This window comes from Protopterus annectens, chromosome 3.part0 (genome assembly GCF_019279795.1).
Source record: "Protopterus annectens isolate FY-2018-M chromosome 3.part0, PAN1.0, whole genome shotgun sequence".
Classification (NCBI taxonomy): domain Eukaryota; kingdom Metazoa; phylum Chordata; order Ceratodontiformes; family Protopteridae; genus Protopterus; species Protopterus annectens.
Window position 1 is genome coordinate 718,817,696 of NC_056731.1, and position 22,943 is coordinate 718,840,638.

At 37.4% G+C, this 22,943-nt stretch overlaps 1 protein-coding gene across 1 annotated transcript in view; it reads left to right on the forward strand.

Annotated features, from left to right (window-relative positions):
* Window positions 1-22,943, forward strand: part of LOC122796911 (ATP-binding cassette sub-family A member 13-like) — a 3,979,956-nt gene that overhangs the window by 523,673 nt on the left and 3,433,340 nt on the right. The window lies entirely within an intron of this gene.

Here is a 22,943-nt window from a genome sequence, read left to right on the forward strand (position 1 = left end):
CTGTGGTTCAGCGTTTCATACCTCCACAGATGGCTGTGGTGGAGCCCAGACACCCAGTACAACTGGGTAACAGTCTGTTAACATTGCCTCCACACCTTCTGCCCTTCCTGCTTCACCTGCATCAAGTAGCTCTGCTCAAAGTGTTGGTGCAGTGGTACCCTCCGGGAGTAGTAGTGTAGGTGGCAATTTATTCACCCATCAGGAGCTGTCAGGACTGTTGGAGGGCATAATGGAGAGAGTCCTCAGTGATCAAATTGTCAGGGATGAAAAGTTCATGTGTCATATTGCCAAAATGAAGCCATGCCTGGCATTGACCCAGACAACTAACACAGGAGACAATGATGACAGTTTTGAGGGTGTGGACTAGATTGTTACTGTTCTCATGCTGGACATGGATAGTCCTCTGAAGTCTCCTACTTGTCACCAATAATGGTGTCCCCCAACCTTTTGTGTCCATCACCATTCCTGTCCATCTTTTATGCCCTGTATGTCTGTGCCTGCTATATAACCTACCCTACCTACCTAATCCTTTCATTCTTAAGCATATTCCCCAACATCTCTCTCTCTCCAAAAATAAAAACAAAATGGGCACTTTACTACAAAACATTTACACCACCTACATAGCTCTTCACTTCTCTTATGTGTCATGTTGACAACATTAAGTGGTCCAATTGGATTTACATCATTATTCTGTTTTTGGCATCCATCCCTGGTGTGGTGACTCTCCAAAGTCATGAAATTGTGTGTACTATTCTACATTTAAGTTGCAAAGAAGTGGATAGCCATGCTGCTATCCCACCACTATCTTACAAATTCCTGTATTATTTTAATTGTGTCTACAGTCTGCCTTGCCCCCATTTTTACCATGGTTCTTTTAATCCCGTTTCCATATGTTTAATCTGGTCAAAGAATAGAATCACACACAACACACATGGCCCATAAGAAAGACTTCATTGTTTCCTCAACATTTGCACATGGGCTGGCATAGCTCACTGATGCGGGGTGAAGGTGAATGGCATTTTATGTCCTATGGCAAAAACTCTTGCCATCACCCACACTAATCTGGTTACTTTCATGTAAATGTACTTAAATCTGCTATGCTATGGGAATACCGAGTAAAGGCACTACTCTAAAACAGTTACTGTAACAGTTCTTACGCTGATGGATGTAATGATCTAGAGCTCTGTAGTGTGTTGACATAATTCCCCTATTTGTAAACTGATGCTTTTGCATAGTGTCAGCTGTATGTCAAAATATTCTTTCATGTCATTTTATGTTCCTAACCTATATTTAACTACAAACATCTGTATGTACCTCCAGTTCAACATTTCATTAACACAGCATTTGAATATCGCAGAAATAAATAACTTGAGAAAACATTCCATCTCCAACAGGGAGATTTAGTAAACCAATCTTAACCTGATTATGTTTTAATCTTATTTCTACTCCCCTACCTCTTTGCTCTCCCTATAGCAAGCACTTTTGTGTACATAGCATGATAGAGTAATAAGGAAGAAAAACCTAAGAGTAACACACAATAAAGATGGCCTTAAATGTCACATAAACAAAAAACACTTGGTATTTCTCTCTCATATCTCTCTCACTGTCTTTCTCACTCTTCAGCCATCCTACTTCAGTAAGTTGTCACTGCCCCTTCAGTTGTGTGATTTAAACTGTGGGAGTTAGACTTTCCTTTCTGGTGTGCTGAGATAGTGCTCATTTCTATAGATTGATTTTTGCATACTTTCAAGGGTTTTAATCCAGAAATATGTCAAACTGTTATTGACTAGTTTTATTAGAGCATTTTATGTGTAGCTTTTGTCTACATATTATTTTGAGCCACCATTATCCTGCTCCTGTCATAATCTACTTTGTCATTGCCTCCATCATCTCCATCTATGAATGTTCTCCTTTTGTGTCATCAGTCTTTTTCTTCTGCATTTGTGCAATGTCAGGTACTGACCATCACCTGTAACGTAGGGAGAATGGAAGTACACAACTATGGCAAAACCTTCTGAGTTTTTGCCTTCGGCCACATTAGTGTGGTGCCCTTCATGCTACTGTGCTTAGTTATGTACAGTCAGGCTACTCCTCTCTTGAACAGGCTAAAGAGTTAAATGTTCACACTGTACCTTCAAACCATTAATATTAAGGCTGTGTGGCGTGTTGACATAATTTACATGCCTGTAAAATGCTTTTGCCTCATTAATTTCTCCATGTGTTTTGGGTTTCTATTACAGTGTCAGGACTGGACCCCATAAGTCAAAGTATGATTAAAGTTTGCGGCATTAGTATTATTTCAGTCCTTGATGTTAGCCAAAAGTGCTCTTTGCAGCACCCACAATGTGCCCAGAATTGACTCCTTCTGCAATTCATATGGAGTTACATGTATCAATAGCATATCTAAATACACATGTAAATTGTGTTTTTTTTTTATGAGACCAATTGCTCCTACTACTATTGAAACTGGGTAGCCTTCTTCCACATTGCCCTTGTTTCTGCCTGCAAATCCTGGTATTTTATGACTTTGTCTCTCTGTATGTAAGATGCTATAATCACTGGGTGTAGCAATTTCAATGATCAATGCAACTTTTGTCTTCTTTTCATGTACTACTATATCTGGTTTTCTCACATCTAATTTTTGAACTTTTGGCAGTGGATGATCCCAGTGATATAAACTTCATTATTTTCTGTAATGGTTTCTGGATCATGTTTACAATACTTCTCAGCTACTTCAGTATTATAATGTTTGCACAATCCCCATGTAGCAGTCTTGCCATATTATTATGCCTTTCAGTATACAGGCCTTCTGCTATTAGTGTATTATTCCCAGCAGCAAGATATGCGACTGTTTCCAATCCTGTTTAACAAAACCTGCACTTGTCTGTTTCTCCAACATGTTCAATGGACTTTGTAAACTAAAGTGTACATAGTTCACTATCCTGGGCTGTAAACTAATGTGTACATGATCCACTATTCTCGGCCTCCAATATTAACCTTTCTCTTTTGGTTTAAATTCACCTCTCCTTAACCATTCCTGCATCAGATCCTGATTGACATGAGGTTGTTCCAGGAGTTCTATAGTTGCAACTATATTTATGCATCTTCCACATTTCTTGCCTTCTCATCTGATCCTTTACCTTACATTTGTTTCTTGTTTTTTGGCACATTCAGTTGCTATCTGTTTTTTATCTACTTTTGGTTTGATTTCCAGTCCCGCTTGATACCAATATGCTTCTGCTAAACTAAGCTAAGCTTGTTCTCCTCCTGTTTTAAAGCTTTCACTATGTTTGAATCTTGTCAGGTCAGCAAATATGTATGTAGCACCATGATTGCAGATCTATAAATGTAATCAATTTCGAGGAGATCCATACCTCCTTCAGAATGGGGAATATATAATGTTGGTGTAGCCCAAAACTGTAAGTTAGAACAGGAAGTGAATATTGGTTTATATTTTGGATTTGGTTCCTAAATGTCAGGGCTGTTTTCAGTACTCCTGTTCTGTAGCACATTCCTGTCCCAGATTGATATTTTCTTGGTGCTGCAGCTTTTCAGCTTTAAAGGTTACTTTTGCACATTTATCATGACCAAATGAAATTCTTCTGTCATCTGAGAAGGTCTTGACCACTTGCAGTTGTGCTTTCCTTTCCTCATCTAATAAACTATACAGTTTTAAATCATCCACAATAAGATCCAAATAGTAGCCATGACCTAATCTTTTAAGTAGACAGCTTAGTGGATTAAGGGCAAGACAAAAGAACAGCTTTGACAAAGAGTCACACTGGAATATCCCTCTTTGAATTTTTATCCCTGGGATAATAAGTTGTCCTTTATCATGGCTTATCTGCATAGTGGTTTGCCACTGTTTCATGGTCGCTGTAATGTAATTAGTCAGTGTACCTTATACATTTGTAAGCACTATTTTATCCATGAATGTAGGATGCTATCAAATGATTTTTTTGTAGTCTATCCATGCCATGCTTATATCCTTCAACTGTTTGCAATTCTCCATTATGACTTTAATAACAACTGATCCTTTGTTCTATATGACTTTCTTTTGTTACCCTTTTGTTCTATGGCCATGATTGAGTTTTCTTCTAAATGACTATAAACTCTATTGGCATACGTTTCAGTGTTTAGTTTATACATCATTGAAAGGCAGTTATTGGTCTATAGTTTTTAGAATATCTTGTAGGTTCATTCTTAAGGAGGAGTATCATTTTTCCAGTTGTTAACCAGGTTGGCATCTGTTCTGGGTGTGCATATAAATAGTTCTTACTCATGGTTAAATCTCATGTAAAGATGTTAATACATTTTGCCAAAAGATAGATACTGTATCTGGGCCAGGGTTTTCCATTTAGGAGCTTTTTTTAGTTTTGTTTCAATTTTGTCTGGACATTAATGCATCCCATTTCATATCCTGCACATTTGAATTTCTTATTCTTTCTTTTACTTCTCTCCATTCAATATCTTTTGTTATGTTCCACAGGATCTTCATAAATATTTTTCTAAAATGTGTCTATTTCTTCTTTTTTTGTCAGTGTTTCTATTCCTTTTGCCTTGTTTCACAATTCTCTATAAAACATTTTAGGTCATCAATAAATTGCTTATTTTGTACTTTTTCTTTATATTTATTTGCATATCTTCTAATCTTTTTCTGCCTGTGCTGATATCTTTAGTTTATTATTTGCAATAGTTTATGACAGATCCTGGTCTGTTCTGATACTGTGCATTGCTTTTATCATATATATCTTTCTGAGTATTTTTGTTGACCTGTTGATTCTTCTGTACTCTTCTGACAATGACATGTCTTGCCTTAATTTCTTTATAGTTTTCTCTATTCTATACTTTCATGATTGCATTTGATTTCTCCCCTTCCTTTCCCTTACTGCCCCATTTCTTATGGTAAGACTTTATCTGTTATTAATTTAGCTGCACAGTAATATATCTTATTTACTTCTGTTATATCGTATGAATTGCTTTAAAGAGTCTTGATTACTGTGTTCATTTGTTTTATCAAACATCTAACATTTTGGGTCTTATTGACTTTCTGTAATTTCTTTCTTTCATTGATCTTAATATGTTAATCCATCTCTATTAAATCAAGCAATCCTCCCTTAGATCATTTTCCTATAAACTAAGGGCACATTCTTTGTTCTCCTTTTCCTGCCATACATTCATTCTACAGAAAGTTCCAGAATATCTCCTGCTCCATATTCTCTTCAGCTTCATCCTGTGTCATCCATTGCTCTTTCATATGGGAACTCATTGCTCTATCACTCCACAGCATTGACTATGCCAGATTTGGCAGTTTCTTATTCCTTTCCTTGCTGCGTAACTCCAACTGAACTTTTGTACTGATTTCCTACTGAAAGCTCCAAAATATCTTCGTATCCTTATCAAATTCTTTCTACTCCACTGGTTCCTCCTTAATTTGGGGACTCATTGTTCTATCATGCTGTAATGTTAAAAGAGCTAGATTTTCTATATTAAATCCTTCATTTCTTAGGTAATCCATAACTTCAGTTTCTATTTCTTTAACTTCTCCATTAATAATCCTCTTTTCTACTTTCCCCCTTTGTTTTCCTATTTTTTGTATTGTAAAATTTTTCATATAAGATGTCTTTGCCTGCATTTCCCTTCAAATATATTTAATGCTCCTTTTTTGTATTGATCAGTTTATCTTTCTCCTTTACATAATATTGTACCATATTAAATCTCTTTTTCTTTCCCATGTCCTTATTTCTTCTTCAAATGTTGATAGCTCCTCCTGTTTCTCCTTACTTGGGGGACTCATTGTTCCATCATGCTGTGACATATCCTCTGTTAGACTTTTTACACTAAATCCTTCACTTCGCAGGTATTCTGCAACTTAACTTCTATTTTTTTAACTTCTACTTTACTGATCTTCTGTTCTACATTCCTCCTTTGTAATCTTATTTTTTTTGCATTGGGAAAGTGTCCATATATGGGTGCATTTCCTTGTATTTCTGTTTGAATATCTTTGCAGCTAATTTCATTGTATTATCTTGGCTTTCTCCTTTGGATAAATATTGCATCATATCAGATATCTCTTTCTTTCCAATGTCCATATTTCTTTTTTATACCTTTCAAAACTCTATAGATTTTGTTCTTTGTATTTTCACACTTCCATAGTTGCTTCTTTTCTCAAACGGCCTGTATAATGTTTTTCTTTAATGTGTATGCATTTGAAGCTTTTGACAAATTTTCTTCTACTGGTATTTATTTTCTCTTCCTCTGAATTCTCTCTTAATCTTTTTGTGTATCTTCTGTCTGGAAATGCTGGGCTTCTTGCATAATAGCAACAATCCATAATTGTTTTCTTAATTTTAGTAGTCCACTCTATCATCTTAATGGCTCTTTTTTGTCCTTTCAGTTTTCTTTTTATGGACTACTACTTTTACAGCTGTGGGCCATTCTTCCCCTGAAACTGGCCTGACCCTGTTGTAGGAATATTTCCATGTGCTGAGGATTCTACAATGGGATTTTTTCCAGTCCTGGCACCAATGAGCCTACCAGGATTGGGCACTTTGTTATCCTGTAGTTAGTAGTAACAGAACATGAATTACCTGGCTGAACATTTTTAGAAATATTACCACTCTGACTTCCCTGAATATGATACAAGCCATTCTTTCAAAGACAGGAGATGTTTGAACTATGTGTAAATTTTTATTTGTTTACTCATTTACTCATTTATTTACATATAACACTGCCACTGACAAAATAATATTTGATTAATTAGAGAATGCTGATGGTTCATGGTAAAAAAATGGCCCTGGGATTCAGTTGTCTTTTTTTTATTTTTTTAACCTACGTATGTTCATGATATATATAAAGTTGTTGTTAGTCTTTTTGGCTTTTCCCGGTTAGGGGTTGCCACAGCGGAACTCCGGTCCACTAATGATTGGCAGTAGATTTTTTATGGTGCTGAGTTGGCTGCCCAATGTCCAACCTTCAGCGAAGGCACTCCTATTCACGCATGTCTTTTGGAGACCACTCGACCGCGGGAAGGACATGCAGACTCCACACATAATGCACTCCAGCCATGAATCAAACAGGAGAACGTCTTGCTGTAAGGCAACAACCCTACCACTGTACCACCTCTATATATCAATATAGTCTATATATCAATATCATCTTGTTAAGATTTTGTAAAAACAGGGTCCACCTTGTGATGGTACTCACTAAGACTTGAGGATGACTTCAGTTCCAGCGATACTACAGTCATTTGCTTGTTATCATCTCTCCAGTCAGACCCCCTTCTCTCCATTTGGACCCCCAACTCACCATTTTTGCTTTTTGTAACGTCTGAGGAAGCCAAATGGTGAAAGCGCTCACGTTTGCTGTATTAAAAACGTTTTTCCAAGTGTCATTGATTGCCCTGGATTATTTCTACATTTATATGGTTGCACATTCGATTGTTGATTGTTGATAGGACTCTGCATATAGACTCTGCATATGCACTATTTTGCTCCAGTGACAAGGGGTCTAATACGGGAATAAGAGAAAGTCATATTTGATGTTTTATTTATATTATTTTTGTATGCATGTTATTTTTGTCTACCTATCTTAGTCTTCTTCTCCTTTCGGCATTTCCCATTAGGGGTCGCCACAGTGGAACAATGGCCTGCAGAATGATTGACAGTGATGTTTTACATTGTCAAGCTACCAGCTCAGTACCCAACCTTCCATAGAAGGGACTCACATGCACGCGCTCACATCTATGGCCAGTTTAGAGTGTCCAATCCATTTGTGGCATGTTTATTAGTTCATAGGTGTGTACTAGGCTAGTGGCCCTGGAGCCTTTACAAGCCAGGCCCATAGAAGTTGTGATGCCCATGCCATGGCCCAGCAATCAAGGAGCCTCAGTCCTCACCACTAACACTAGTGAGGGGCATCTCATATAGGTGGAAAGGATAACAAATACACACAATAAAGTGCAATTTCCCTTAAGAGCACACAGAGATCACAGTCAGTCTGGGGGTGGTCGCTCCCTTGCTATCCAGGTCCCCAGTAAGACTCTCCACTGGCACAGCTATAGGTCCAGATCTCAGTCTAGTGGGCAAGCTAAAACCTCCAGCATCCATTCTGTCCAATCAGTGCTTTGTGTCCCTGCCCAAGTAGCTGATACACACACAAATACACACACACACACACACACACACACACACACACACACACACACACACACACACACACACACACACACACACACACTTTGAGAAGAGTTTATTCAACCACACAGACACTGCTGGGGAAGGCTGGCATAGGTTCTCCAGCTGTGCCCCCTTTTTCCCAGACTATACCACCCACTAATATTTATCAGCTGCTCAAAGGCCCTTAAAAGGGCGTCCAATTATTACTGTGCAATATTATTATCCGATTGGTAGTATAGCCCAGGGCTAAAGCTATTAGAGTGGCTTTGTACAATTTTATCAAAGGCATGCAAGTACTCTAAAGAGCTTAAATTCTCTCTACAGAAACAGCCACAGTTGAAAGGGTTTAAAAATATTTAATAACAAATAGTCAAAACACAAGGCAATACTTTTACTACACAGTGCTAGTCAAGAGTTTAGAGATCACAGAAATACTTAAAATAATTTAGTAGTACAGTTCTGAAGAACACAGTCTAATCTTTCTAGTTTCTAGCTATTTCTAAGATAAAATACAAGTCTAAGATAAACTTACATATAGAGCAAGACAGTACTGATAAGTTGGATGGTCAAGACAAAAATGCTTAATGCTCCCTGATTCGGTCTCTTTTTAAAATCACATTCCTCGTTCACATTACATCATTCTTCACACTTCCCTGGGTTACATTACATAATTCTTCACACTTCCCTGGTTTCCCAGGCTAACAGAAACTACATTTACATTCTTCACCTCTGACCAGAAACCAGAGCAATAAATGACATTTATGCATGCAAATTCTGGCCATTAACTCTGGCCTTAAAACAATAGCAAGAATTCCTTCATCTAGACTGGCCAGAGCCATGTTTACATCAAAGGGTCACAACATGCTTAACTTGGTCAGTAGAGTGCACTGTTGTTACATTTTTTCAGTTCCACATGTAACACTATTTTTACCATTTAAGACACAAGGCTGTGGTTTACATTAATATTTACAGATGACAGAATTATCTCCAAAATTCTATCTGGCTAGGCTGGCAGCCTTCACCCATCTTCACCCAATCTTCACAGATGTGCCCTGGCATTGTGTCACCTGACGTTAGTTCCCAGTGCCTCTCTCAGGTAGAGCCACTCGAGTGACCACCGGGATGAACTTTCTATTTCCCATCCACTCATCAAGATTTTTCTTGAAGAGGGCCAGTGAGGTGCTCTTCTTGACATGTATAGGAAGTCTATTCTAGAGCATGGACAGTCTCTGGGTTATGAACCTGTCCCTCCAGCATGTTCTGTTGATTGTGGTAATGAGGTTGAGGTATCTGGAGTGTGTGGTGTGAAGGGATTGTGATTTCTTTAGATTTGGCATTTCTAACGGAGCTGGGACAAACATGGCTTTGTAAGTCAAGCAGAGATCACCTCTTAGTAGATGATATGGGACAGAGAATAGCTGGAGTTTTTTGAGTGTTTCCATGTAGGACAGTTGTTTAAGGCCTAGGATCCTCTTTGTGAGGTACTTTTGTGACCTTTCCAGCTATTGCATGTGTCTAGTGAGGTACATGCCAAATGGGGCATTATACTCGATGATTGGCCTAATAAGCGAAGAGTAGAGAGAGATGATGACCTCTTTCTTCTGGATGCAAAACCCTTGGTAATCAGATGTGACAAACAGAAGGACTTTCTGACCACAGTGGCAATGTGGTGGTCGAAGGAGAGGTTGCTGTCAACCTGTGTCCCCAGATCTCATATAACGTCTTCAGTGTTCAGTGGGCTCCCATCAATGTGGTAATCAGTGGGAAATGAGTTTTTCCCAAAGGGGATGACGATGCATTTTTTGGCATTAAGCTTAAGGTCATGGTTTCAACACCAGTCATTGGTCTCAGTGAGGCCTTTCTGTAGGATGTCTACATCACTTGGGGAGTTAATAATGGCTCCCAGCTTGCAGTCATCTGTGAACTTGGTCAGCCAAAGTCCCTCTGTGTTGGCCTGGACTGCTGAAAAGTAGATGCCAAACAGTAGAGGACCCAGGACTGATCCCGGTGGGACTCCACTCATGACTGGTTGGCAGTCTGACTTGGAGTCCACTACTTTCACACTGTGGGTTCTATCTGGGAGCCAATTTGCAGTCCGTCTAGTGATATAGGGGTTGATGCTTAGTTTGGTGAGTTTATCAATAATTCCTGAGTGGGGAATGGTATCAAAGGCCTTGGCCAAATTGACGTAGGCTGTATGAACTGCCTTGCCCTCATCCACCGCTCTGGTGACTGTCTCATAGAAGTCAACCAGGTTGAGCAGGCATGATCTAGCTTTTACAAAACCAAATTGCATGGGATCTAGAGTTCGGTGATTCCCTGTATCCTTGTTAATTAGGTCCATGATGCCTTACATATCAGACTTGTCAGGCTAATGGGGTGATAATTCCCAGAGTCTGTAGTCACTCCCCCTTTATGGAGAGGGATGATTGTAGCAGTGCATCATTTGGTAGGGACAAAGCCTGAGGTGAGGCTGTGATTACATAGGGCACACAGACATGGTACCAGTTCACTTTGTAGTTCATGTAGTACACATCCAGTGATATTGTTGGCTCCCATGGAAGCTGTGTTCTTGGCCTTGGCCAATGCAGCTTTAACCTGTGCTGCAGTAATGTTGGGTGTCTGGCATTCCTCTGGTATTGTGATTGGTCCTTTGGAGGGGGGGGAGCGAAAGTTGGCACTGAATCTTTTGGCCAGTATGTTGGCAATATCTGTTGGCTCAGTATAGGAGGTACCATTGTGGAGTAACTCAGAGCAAACCTGGGTATTGCTGTGGAGATTTTTGATATAACTATAGAAGACTTTGTGGTTGTTTTTAGTGTCTGTTGCAATTCTGCCTTCATAGCTGGCTTTAGAGGTTTTGATAAAGGATCTCAACTTTTTGCTGAGGCTAAAAAGGGAGTTTTTCCAGTCTTGGGACTTCACCTTTTTCTGCAACAGTTTCTTCCTTCTGTTGTAGAGTTTATTAATGGCAGGGGACCACCAGATTGGCTTCCTTTTTTTGGAGGAGGCCGTCTTGGTTCTGTTGGGTATGGCTAGTTCCATGCATTTACATATGTGTTCGTACAGTGCATTGGTGTATGATTTGGCAGTCATGCATCTATTTTCCATTAACATGGGTGCTGTGAAGTTAGCCACCTCTGTTTTTTGGAGCCCAGAGTCAGCTTTGGAGAAGTTTTTCAAGGTGGTTAGCTTTGCGGGGGGTGTGGGTAAGATGTGGAGGATTTCCATGGTGATTAGTTTGTGGTCGGATTTAACCAGGGAGGAATTGACTGTTGGTGTAGAGTAATGGTTGCCCATGTTAATAATAACCAGGTCAAGGATGTTGCTTCCTCTAGTGGGGGTAAGAATGAGCTGGTCCAGGGCACTGGAAATTATGAATTCCAGGAAGCATTTGGCCAGTGTATTGGTGCTTGAGTAGATTTCCCAGTTGATAGAGGGGTAGTTGAAGTCACCTAGTATGAGAGTGTTGGGTTAGACCCTAATAGCTTCCAGGATGCTTAGGAACATGGAGTGAGAGTCTTGGGACATGGTTGGGGACCTATAGCAGGCTACGACCTGAATCACTGGCTTACCCAATGTTAGTTGTACCTGAAGTATCTCAGATGCATTATGCTGGGCTACTAGTCTGGAGGTATGCATATCCTTTATGAATATGGAGACACCACCACCTTTGGAGCTTTGGTCCATGTTCTGGGGCTGAAAGGTGTGAAATGAGTTATAGCCTGGTAGCACAGGGGTGCTTTCTGCTGCTTTAAACCAGGTCTCAATTACAACACAGATGTTGATGTTTTTCATTTTGAGGAGTGCTTTGAGCAAGTACATTTTGAGATTTAGACTTCTAGCATTGAGCAGGGTAATCCTCAGACTTCATTTATTTATAGCTGTTATGGTGGTAATTTGGTCTTTGGAACATCACCAAATAAAGGCACTATAGGGTGGCAAGAGCTTTAGCCAGTATCCGGAAACCCAGGGTTGACAGATGCAGGCCATCTCTGGCAAAATATTGTGGTCTGTCAATCATGTCATCCCAAGCATACAAATACTGGATCCCCTTAGAATGACACCAGAAATGTAGCCAAATGTTGAAGTCAATCATTTTCTGCTTGTACTGTGGTATCATACTGGGTGATGGTATGACGCTGCTCAGGGCTAGGGTCATACCTGCCTGGGCCACATAATCCAAGAGCTCCTCCATGTCTCTTTTCATGTAGTCTAGGGAAGTGTGTCTCAGGTTATTCACGCGCACATGGACAGTGACAGAGTCATACTTGTACTTGTTGTAGAGTGACCTGAGTGTGTGTGTTATGTGTCGGATTCTGGCACCTGATAGACAGTTGACTGTTACCTTCTCCTTATTCAACCTAACGAGTGGGACATCAGTGTGCCTCACTATCAAGTCACCTATGATTAGTGTATTGAGCAAGCTGTTTTGCCTTAGGGGCTTAGGTTAATGGGGCACACTGTGTAGGTGAGCTATCTGTCTTGTGGTTTGTGCTGTGTTGTGGTGGTCAAGTGCTTTTCTGCCTTGGAGGTTTCTGCTGTTCGGGTAAATTTTTATTCAGAGCCACCACAAAGGTGGGTGTGTGGTTTGTGTTTTGATGTGAGAGCTGTGCTGGTGGGTGTTCTGGAGGGCTATGTTTTGTATGTGATGTGTTGCAGGTGTTGACCCTCGCCTCTTGACCAGCTATTCCAGTCTTGGCTTGAGAGTGCATGCCTTCCAATTTGGATATACAGATGCATCTCTCACAAGTCTGAGTGTTGGGAGGTAAGAGGAGAGGGTTGTCTGTTTACATGAAGCAGTTGCTACACTGCCTCAGAATGCCCAAGTTCACCAGGTTAATAGGAGAAGGCACAGGGAACTGACCTTTAAACATGCCAGAAGGGATGGTCATTACTGGAGAAGTACTGGAGCTGTTTCCTTATATATTCCTTTTACAGGAAAAATGTCACTCAAGGTGTCTGCATCTGTACAGAGCACTGCCAAACACTTGAGGGAAAACTAATATGTAGACCCTGAAAATTTAAGGATGAAGTATTTAGGCAGATATTCTAAAGTTAGAAAGAAATCAAACAGTACTTACTGAAAAATAAAGAATTATCTTGTCAAGAATGATGAAAAGAGCGGAGTCACGTGAATGACTACTGCCTGGCTACTACTAATGCTGGTCTCACCACAGCTTTGCTCTGTTAGGATACAATACTCCTTTGCTTCTTCTCTCACCAGGAGCAAAATGTTAGCACCAATCCCAAGAAGAGAAGCAGGCCACGGCCTGTTTGGTGATCCACAGTCTTGTCCCAGATGATGCAAGGGTCTGCAGGCTTGTAACCTTTTTCTGGTAGATGCCTCAAATAGCAACCAGACTAATCAGGTATGTTAAGCACAGACACTCACCCTCCAACCAGAAAGTCAGGAATCAATGCACTCTGCTTCTACTCTCAGCGGGATCAGAATATAAGCACAGATTCCAAGCTGTCACCTATACAGCCATTATTGAGCTTTCTAGTGATCAGCATTCTCCAGGAAATAATGTAACTGGGTTCCCTCTCTCACCAGTAAAAACAAAAGCACTAATCCTAAGATGACTACTGGGAGGCAGAATGTGGGATCTCTAATAACTGGTGGTCTTGCAATAGATGCTTAAAGGTAAGATGAAAAAAATGGTTTATTCTAAACACTGCAGTGTGCACTAGAGGAGTAGATGAGAAAGTAGGTAATTTAAGTTTTACCTGTCTAAAAAGTTAAGTTTTAGTCTTTGGGATGTGGGAGGAAACTGGAGCACCCAAAGGAAACCCACTTGACTGCAGGGAGGACATGCAGACTCTGCACAGAAGTCAAACAATCCACCATCCACTTATGGCTTACTTGTGTTTCTACTTTTTGAACCCTGCTTGCTCCCTATTGCAAACACTTAATTGCACATGGCATGACAAATTACTGATCATGAAAAACATAACAGTAACACATCACATAGATGTTAAAAATGGGCCAGAAAAATATAACATTCTTTGTTTGTCTCAGTCTCTGTCTCCATGTCTCCATCTGTGTCATCACTTTTTACTGTCTCATATGTATTATGCTACTGGATGTAATGTGCACTTTATGGGATTTTACATTTGTCATGATTTAACAGATTGCATTCTCTTTTACTTCATTCTGTTGTCAGATTTGAACTTTGTGACATAGGGGTTCTTCTGTGGTGTGGTTAGGGATTTTCTTCTAACCCTCGAACCTCTTATAACTGAACATTTTCTCGAGATGAAAATTATGAAAGCTGAAATACCTGAATGACGAATTTATCGCAGGGTGAGTAAACACTTGTCAAGAGAGCAAAAAAGGGTCCAGCACCAGAAGAAGAGTAAATAGGCTACATTTATTGTATGATTAAGATAAAAAGTAACACATAGGCATACCAAAGTAAGTAAAACCCACTTCGTTGGGAGAGCTGTGGCCTTCAACTATATATAACTACTCCGGGATCTCACTGCAGTAGAAAAAAGGGCATGTTGGGCAAGTGTTTACTTACCCTAGGAAAAATTTGCCATTCGAGTATTTAAGCTGTCTCTATTTTTGTCTTGTAAAAATGAAGTTCAGTTATCCGAGGTTCGAGGTTTAGAAGTAGATCCATGGTTAGATAATACTCAAGCCTGTGCATTTGTTTTGGAATATTGTCAAGGTTAGAATCCAGATGTATGCCCAAGTGTTCCTGAAGGTTTAGTATGACTCCTTTGTATGTAAGTGTTGTTTACACATTTTATTAACACACTGTTATCCTGCTGCTGTATTTATGTACTTGCTCCCTATTGGGAACCCTGTCTTGTACAGGCCTTGCCTGAATAATTGTGACAAAATACGGAAGATTAACAGAATACAAATATGTGCAGAAATGAACCATAAGCTAATCTCTTAGTATGTCCGTATGTGTATCCTTGTCTTCAAATGTATCCCTCTTCCCACCCCTTCTGTATCATCAAACAAACCTCATTGATGCAATACTGTTTCCATAAGCAGTGTTTCCACCAGTAATAAAATGCTTGTTTCCTCATGTGTTTCATAATACACGTGTATCACAAGGATTGATGGACTGCAACTGTCATGACACATGTGTAAATCATGACACCTGAAACATGAGCATAAAATGTATCTGCTCTGTATTCCATCCAATTCAGTTATGGGTGTACGTTTATAATGCTTATTTGCATGAAGGTCAGCATGGAGCACCATACACTACTGCTAATTCCCATTCTAAGTTCAACACTTCAAGATATGATTATGTACTTGCTTATACTTTGCCAGCAGCTAAGTAACTAAGCTCGCCAGTGGTGCACTTCAAGGAAAGATAAAAAAAAATACAATTAATTATATGAGTAGGTCGTACAAATTCTGTATCTGTTAATGGAATTTTGAAACCAAGGTATCTCAATTCCAAATTGATGTTAATTAGTTCAGTCTCTTAATGTACTGTATGTCTGCACTCCAACACTTACTTGCAACTTTGTTACAATGGTGTGTAACCTTTAAAAACATTATCTATCAGTCTAATTCAGAAGTGCGCTGTCATATTTTAGGAAGTAAAAAGCAGTAAATATCATAAACAGTCCACGAACTGGCAAACAGTAGTAACACTTCGAATTTATAAAGAGTTCTTTTATTACAATTAGGTAAGCACTTTCACTTAGAGCTTCATCAGACCTGTCTCTACCAATTCCAGTCTGTCCACTTCCATTCAGGAGAAAAATTTAAAGAGCTCATCCTGTCTAAAGCACACTCTGTCCCCTTAAGAGTCAGACTTCTGTGGTATTTGTGGTTAATACTGTGTTTTCTAGATTTTTTAACTAGATCAGAAGGCAGTTCAAATCTGACAGTGGTAAACCTGAGTGTATGTCTTAAATGTCAGGTAGGTATGACTTCCTCATCAGATGTGCTATATCTACTGCCATTCAGGGAGAAGTATTTAAGCTGTAGGAGGGCTCCCCATCCCACTTTTACCAGAAACATCTTCTCTGCAACACACTGATGAGGTCATCCTTTCATAAGTGCATTCTATCTTTCTAAAAGTTAAACTTCTCCTGTTATGATTCCAATTAATACTGTGCTCTCTAGACTATGTAACTAGCCAGACAAGGGTTCAAATCTGATGTTCAAAATTGGATCTATGGGTTTTAAATGACAACAAATGGAAAAACTTGCCTTTTGTGATCTATGTGGCTCAACAATTTTAGGGTTCATTTCCTCTTGTTTATGCATGATGAAGTGTAGAATAAATAATCTGTTCGTCAACGCACATACATTCCCTGTATATACATTCATATTTAATAATTGAAAACTATGCAAATAGCCTCTAATGTATCCACTGTCCTTGCTTACTGTTATCTCAATTCAGTATGTTATTAACATTTATATTACATTTACTTTCCTTTGTTAGACTATTGCATTGTGCCCATTTTTATTTATGTGCATGTGTCAACAGTTGTGAACAGGATTAAGCATTATTACATCAATAGGGATGTATTTATGTTTAAAATGTTTCTTTGTGACATAAACGCATTTGACTGCATTATCTGAGTACATTTTCATCATGATTATGTCTGCATTAATACCATTGTGAACATTCTCCCCATTTAATGCCCATTGCATGTTAATTATTGTAATCAGCTTGCTCTTACTTCATATGATCTATCTGTGCTTGCATAATAGGTTTGCTTATAGGTAAGCAGTTTCATTTACATTGTGTTCCTGTGCTTCCCTGCACCTTTTAATGGTCGCTGATACTTCTGCTGGTCACAAAACTGTGCTTATGAATTGTAACATAATGAGAAGCATGTATATTCAATGAGCACTGCTGCTCATCATGCTGACATGCTTACTTCATGTTGGCTGCACACAAAGCCTACATGATTGCTAATGAATCCCAGGGCTACTTTGTTACCATGAACCAACAGCATTTTCCAAATAATCAGATATTTTGTCACTTATAGTGTTATATGTAAATAAATAACTAAAGAAGTAAACAAATAAACAACTTACACATAGTACACATATATCCTATCTGTAAAAGAATGGCTTGCAGCAGATTCAGGGAAGCCAAAATGGTAATATTTTTGAAAATGTTCAGCCAGGCAATTCATGTTCTGTCAGTACAAATTACTTTGAGGCTTCTTTCCTCTTATTCATGATATACAGATGTCTGGACTACTTATCGCTTTGAAAGGACATGTTAATCATCAAAATGACAAAGACAACATATAGCCATTATTTACTTAGACTTGCATTACAAAGTGTTCTTTACTTCACAGTGCATGTACACTTCTTGTACATAGACATTTTACAGTAATATTTGCAACTTTCTTTGTAAAATAGTGATACAGATAAAGCTACTAACCTATAATAATGAACTTCTAAACTACTAAGCTATTGCAGAGAAAATAATTCAGTATCTTATTACATATTCAAGTTTAACTGTACTTGCATGACTGGAATACATTCTAAAGAAGTCTATTAAGCATTATTATATATGAATGGGATTATGGCTTCATTGAAGAATATATTAAAGCAATCTAACTTAAAAAATCTAACTTAAAAACCCTATAACATGCTAAGTCATCTGTCAAGTTTAACAGCTGATCTAGTAACTCTTATTTTAAATGTTTGATAACTGCTGAAACTGTATTGTTTTCTTTTTTTGACCTTCTGCCTGTGGATCATTAAACCTCTTTTGACAAATCAATCCATACATTCCCTCCTCATTGAAGGTGAGTGCCAGTCATAGGGGGCCATAATTAAGGCAGCCATTAGGTGTGGTTTGAATATTTTTCTTATTTTAATATCTGACTCCACCCTGGCACTTAGCTAAGCAGCAGAAGGGGGACATACAATGGGCTGACCTCAATGATTGTCCCCTGTTTCTGTAAGGGAACTTGCTGGAAAATAAGCTCACTTGCTTCTCTCCAACATGAAAAGTGGTTACCCGAATTCCAACAGAGAAATTTCATTCCTCTATGTCTTCCCTGAGAACACACCATCCTCCACTAATCTAGGAGAGGCATGCAGGCCAAGCCCTTAATCTTCTCTCCCTCCCTGTCTGACCACTCCACAGTCTTATTGCAGGGACACTAATGAAACTGTGGTTGCCAGGGTCTCAGTTAGTGCTCCATCCCTCTGTGTCACAGAGCCAGGCTATCTGCTAGAATTGTATTTATCAAGAAAAATCAGATTAGTCTAATGCTACTGTGTTTATCCTTATTTTTTTGCAAATAAATGTTCATAAGACTAAAGTCTTATTTGCTTTGGAAAATTTTACATCTATAACTCATGGCACATGTGTGCTACCCTATTCAAACTCATTCTTACACTTAGTGTTATTTTTAGGAAATTTTGTATTTTGGTTATAGAAAATTTTATATCATGCAAAGCATACTGATTTTTTTCAAAGGCTTATCTGTGCCTCATTGTTGCCTTTTCTGTCAGTATTCTTTATTTAGAATCCTTAATGTTGTGGCAAGATTCATCACAATATGGTGAATATTATGAGCTGGAGGGCACTTTTGAAAGGTTTTTGTCCTTTTCTTCACAGTGATGAGACCATGTAGTTTGTATATATAATTTATATGGATGCGAGGATCAAGGGAAAAGGGGAACTTAACCCCTGCAAAAAAAAAAAAAAATATATATATATATATATATATATATATATATATATATATATATATATATATATATATATATTTTTTTTTTTTTTAATAGTTTTTGATTGACAATTTTCAGAATTTATCTCTGGGGAAATAGAAAATTGAAATAGTGTCTGTCAACATAACAAAGGGAAAATATTTTTCAGTTACATCAATGAAATTACATTTCCTGTAGCTAGCAAGATTCAACTACATTTTCAGACTTTTATTTGGTACAACAATTTTAGAAAGCATGATGATATTTTCATTTTGTCCAGGTATTTTTTTATTATGATATTGCAGCATGCCTGCAATTTAGCTAAACAATAACAAGGCCGTTCTTCATGTTTCTGCTGCTTACCTTTCGGTGTCAGTGGTTCACTATGTAGCACACTCACATTTGGTGCTAGATTATTGGATGATTGTGGGTTCTACTCTTACACCAGGTGCTTGGGTTCATTTTCTAGTATTAACACTACAGTGTAGCATAAATGGGGTGCTGCAATACTGAGTCTGCCTTCCTTTGGATGGGATGTGAAATAGAGGTTCAAACCAACTGAGTTTGTAATAGTTTAGGTGGATGTAAAAGATTACATGTCCCTTATAAAAAATAGGAGGGGTATTTTATTTACAAACATCAGGTATTAATTGACATATTTACATATATGCAACCATCAATGTTCACACATATTTGCAATATATAAAAAGAAACGTGTTATATCGAAGAATTTGACCCCCACCCTTTCTGCCATAACCACAATCTTATTTTTCTTAATATGTCAGTCAAAACCAACTTTTTTGTTAAATAGCATTTCTTCTCTCCTAACACACCATAAACCCATTATTTGCCAAACAATTTTCCATCTATTTTTCAGCATATTTTTGTCCTTGCTTCTGATAATGTCCATGTGTAATCATGTTCATATTTGCCTTCCTTGGTAGTAATTCCTTCAAGTAGATTTTCTTTGTGCACTTTGTTGCAAACTGTTGTCATACTTTCACATTGCAAAAAAATATTCTTTATTTCCAGTTTATTTGCAACAAAAAACACTTATTGCTTTATTCATCATAATTCCTTTCACATCCAATTATTTTAAAGAAAGTCTCCATAAAATTCTTGACAAGCAATCAAACCCAGACATCTCCTTCATCTATTTTGTATTGATTTTCTAATATTTCTGCTTTTTATCTAGGATGAAAATTATAAAACTTGTGTAATGTTTCATTATACCATTCCATTCTATTTTCATAACTTTAATTATATTTCATTTCCACATTAATATATTTTCTCCTGATATCTCTTCATTCCTTTTTCTGTAAACATTTCCTTTAAAAAAAATTACATTATTGCCCTAAAACGTTTATTTTTTATTTTCAGACAAAATCAATGCTTGCAACAAAACCTTCACCTTCTCTTCTTATTAATCTCTAATGCAGGTATGGATATGTAGCATAAATGATCAGATTTATTAATTCAAGTTCTCCTTCCTTTTCAGGTAATTTCAACACCAATCTTGTTGCAGCTTTTAACCTGTCTCCCCTTATCAAATGGAATATCATAGTTATAATGCCCTTTTCAACTGCTTCGGGTAACATGAAAACATTTGCCATATGAGCAATTTTACCTAAAACAACACAATTTGTTAGGTATACTTTTGTCCCTGAAGATCATCCTAAGCATTTTCCAAAAATTTAATATGTCTCTCATCTGTTCCAATAATTTCTTCCATTGGTCTTGAATTATATTATATTTTCCAAATCCGATCCCTAAAACAGTTATTTCTTTCCTTGAAAAGTAAATCATTTTATTTTTTATCACATCCCCTAAACCTTTACATTCTCTTTATTTAATTCTATCCCAGAGTCTATCAGCATCATCCTCAAAGCTATCAAAACTTCTTTGATCCAGCTTGTATCTTTTTGCTGACTGCTATATCATCTGCATATGAAAAATACATATGAATTTAAATTTTACCATATATCACCTATGCAGCCTCTGCCATACTATTTTGTGCTTCACATGCTGTAGTAATCATCAGTAATGTAAACAATACTCCACCCACTGGACAATCTCCATTTCGTTATTATATTGCTGTTCTATGTAGACTTAATAATTTTAATATTTTCCTTGGAATTCCATTATCATCTAATATCTGCCATAATTCATTATAGTCTTCATTATCAAATGCTTTGTTTATATGTCATATCATAACATTTGTTTCTTCTCTTTTATTCATGTCATCTACCATCTCCTTCAATAGAATTAGCATCTCCTGACTTCATACACCATATATTCAAGGTATGGCAACTTCTTTTAAAACATTATCATATCTTATCTGAATAATTTGCATAAAAATATTATAATCTGTATTGTTTAAAATGAGAGGTCAGCAATTTTCTATATTCATTTTTTTCTACCTTTTTTCCATAATAACTTTAGCACACCATCATGGATTTCATATCTCCAAAAACTACATTCTGGACATTTATTTTTTTTTATAACTGTCAGTCATCACAGTTTTTTATAAACTTTTCCAATGCCATCTAAACCAGAAAATGAATCTTGTTTAACTAATACTAATACTTTCTTTTTGCACGCATAATGTCATATTTCTCAGTAAAGATTTGCATACTTCGCTAAAAACTTTCTTCACCCTCCACATTTTTCCATGTAGTCTCATTTTGGTATTGTATCTTGTCCTGTATATTCTGTGATCCATCTCATACTGTCTTTCTGTTTTTTCTTTAATTTCCCATTCTTGGCCTTTCACATTAGTACTAGCATAAACACCTATCAATCTACACACCTCATTTTTTTACCTAATGTTTAATACTAGTCCTCCCTGCCCTAACTAAACAAAAATATATTTTTATTTTTGAATTGCATAAGAAACCATCCCCTCCACATCTTTCATGTCCAAGATGCCATGTCACCTCCTGCACAATTTTTCAGACTGACTTCTATCTATCCTACTCACAAATAAATTGCACATCTTGTTATACCAGAACTTCTGTATCTAATCCTAATGACTATCTTATCACTCTTATTATTTTAATTTTGTTTGTTATTCTATCGACAGGTACAGGCAGTGTCTACAAATTATTTCCTCTTTTTTAACTTTGGGTGAAACTTTTTGATTTTTTTTTATCCTAAGCTAACCATATGACCAACAGACATTTCATTTTCATTTTATCTACTCTTTCTTCTACATCTTGTTTCATGACATATTATCAGTGTAAACATCAAATATATTTTCTTATTTCTGTCCTGGTTTCTTGATCATCCTTGCTTACATAAGTAGTGTAGTTTTTACTTTTCCTTCTGTATTTTATTATATTTCCTGCTGTTTCATCACTATTCCCATCTGGTGCATTCTGTCCATATATATATTTATCAATTTCTATAACTTCCATCTATATATTATCTTCTTTTTCTATATAATCAAGCCAGAAATGACTTCTGTTTACATAATCTACATTCAGTTTGACAGGTTTTAGCAGTATGCCAAGTTTTGCCAGACCAATTGCATCTTACTTTTCTGAAGAAGTTTCCCTTTTTTTAACTCACTTGAATGTCCTTTTATAACATATTTATTCCATAGATATATGTCTTTTCTTTCTTTTTCACTTGCAGACAGAAATTTGTCTTTTAAAATGTCCATTTCAAAATTTTTGTAACAAAACTCTCCCCTTCCAAAATGTATAAATTACCTGATATCCATACCCTAAAAATCCAATATCACAAGCATATTATGTCATATAAAGTATCAATCAAGAATTTACTCACTTTTACTTCTTAGTCATTCTGTGGGATGTCTTCTTCTACCAAATCCAGTGACTTTATCTCATCTATTAGCATTTTTCTTGTCCAAAGCAGAAGCATAAGTGGCTTTATTTTGCTTTATTGACTTTTCCAAATAAGAGAGTTTATCTTCCTCTTCATAAAATTCTGTTAACAAATCTGAGCAAGACAATCCTGCTCCATTTTCAGGTTTCTCCTGTTGCATTGACTCCAACAAATGATTATTTTCTATTCTTCCTGGTTGTAGTTTAGTAACATAAAAATTCTGCTGCACATTTTCTTTTGAAGCAGCCAAA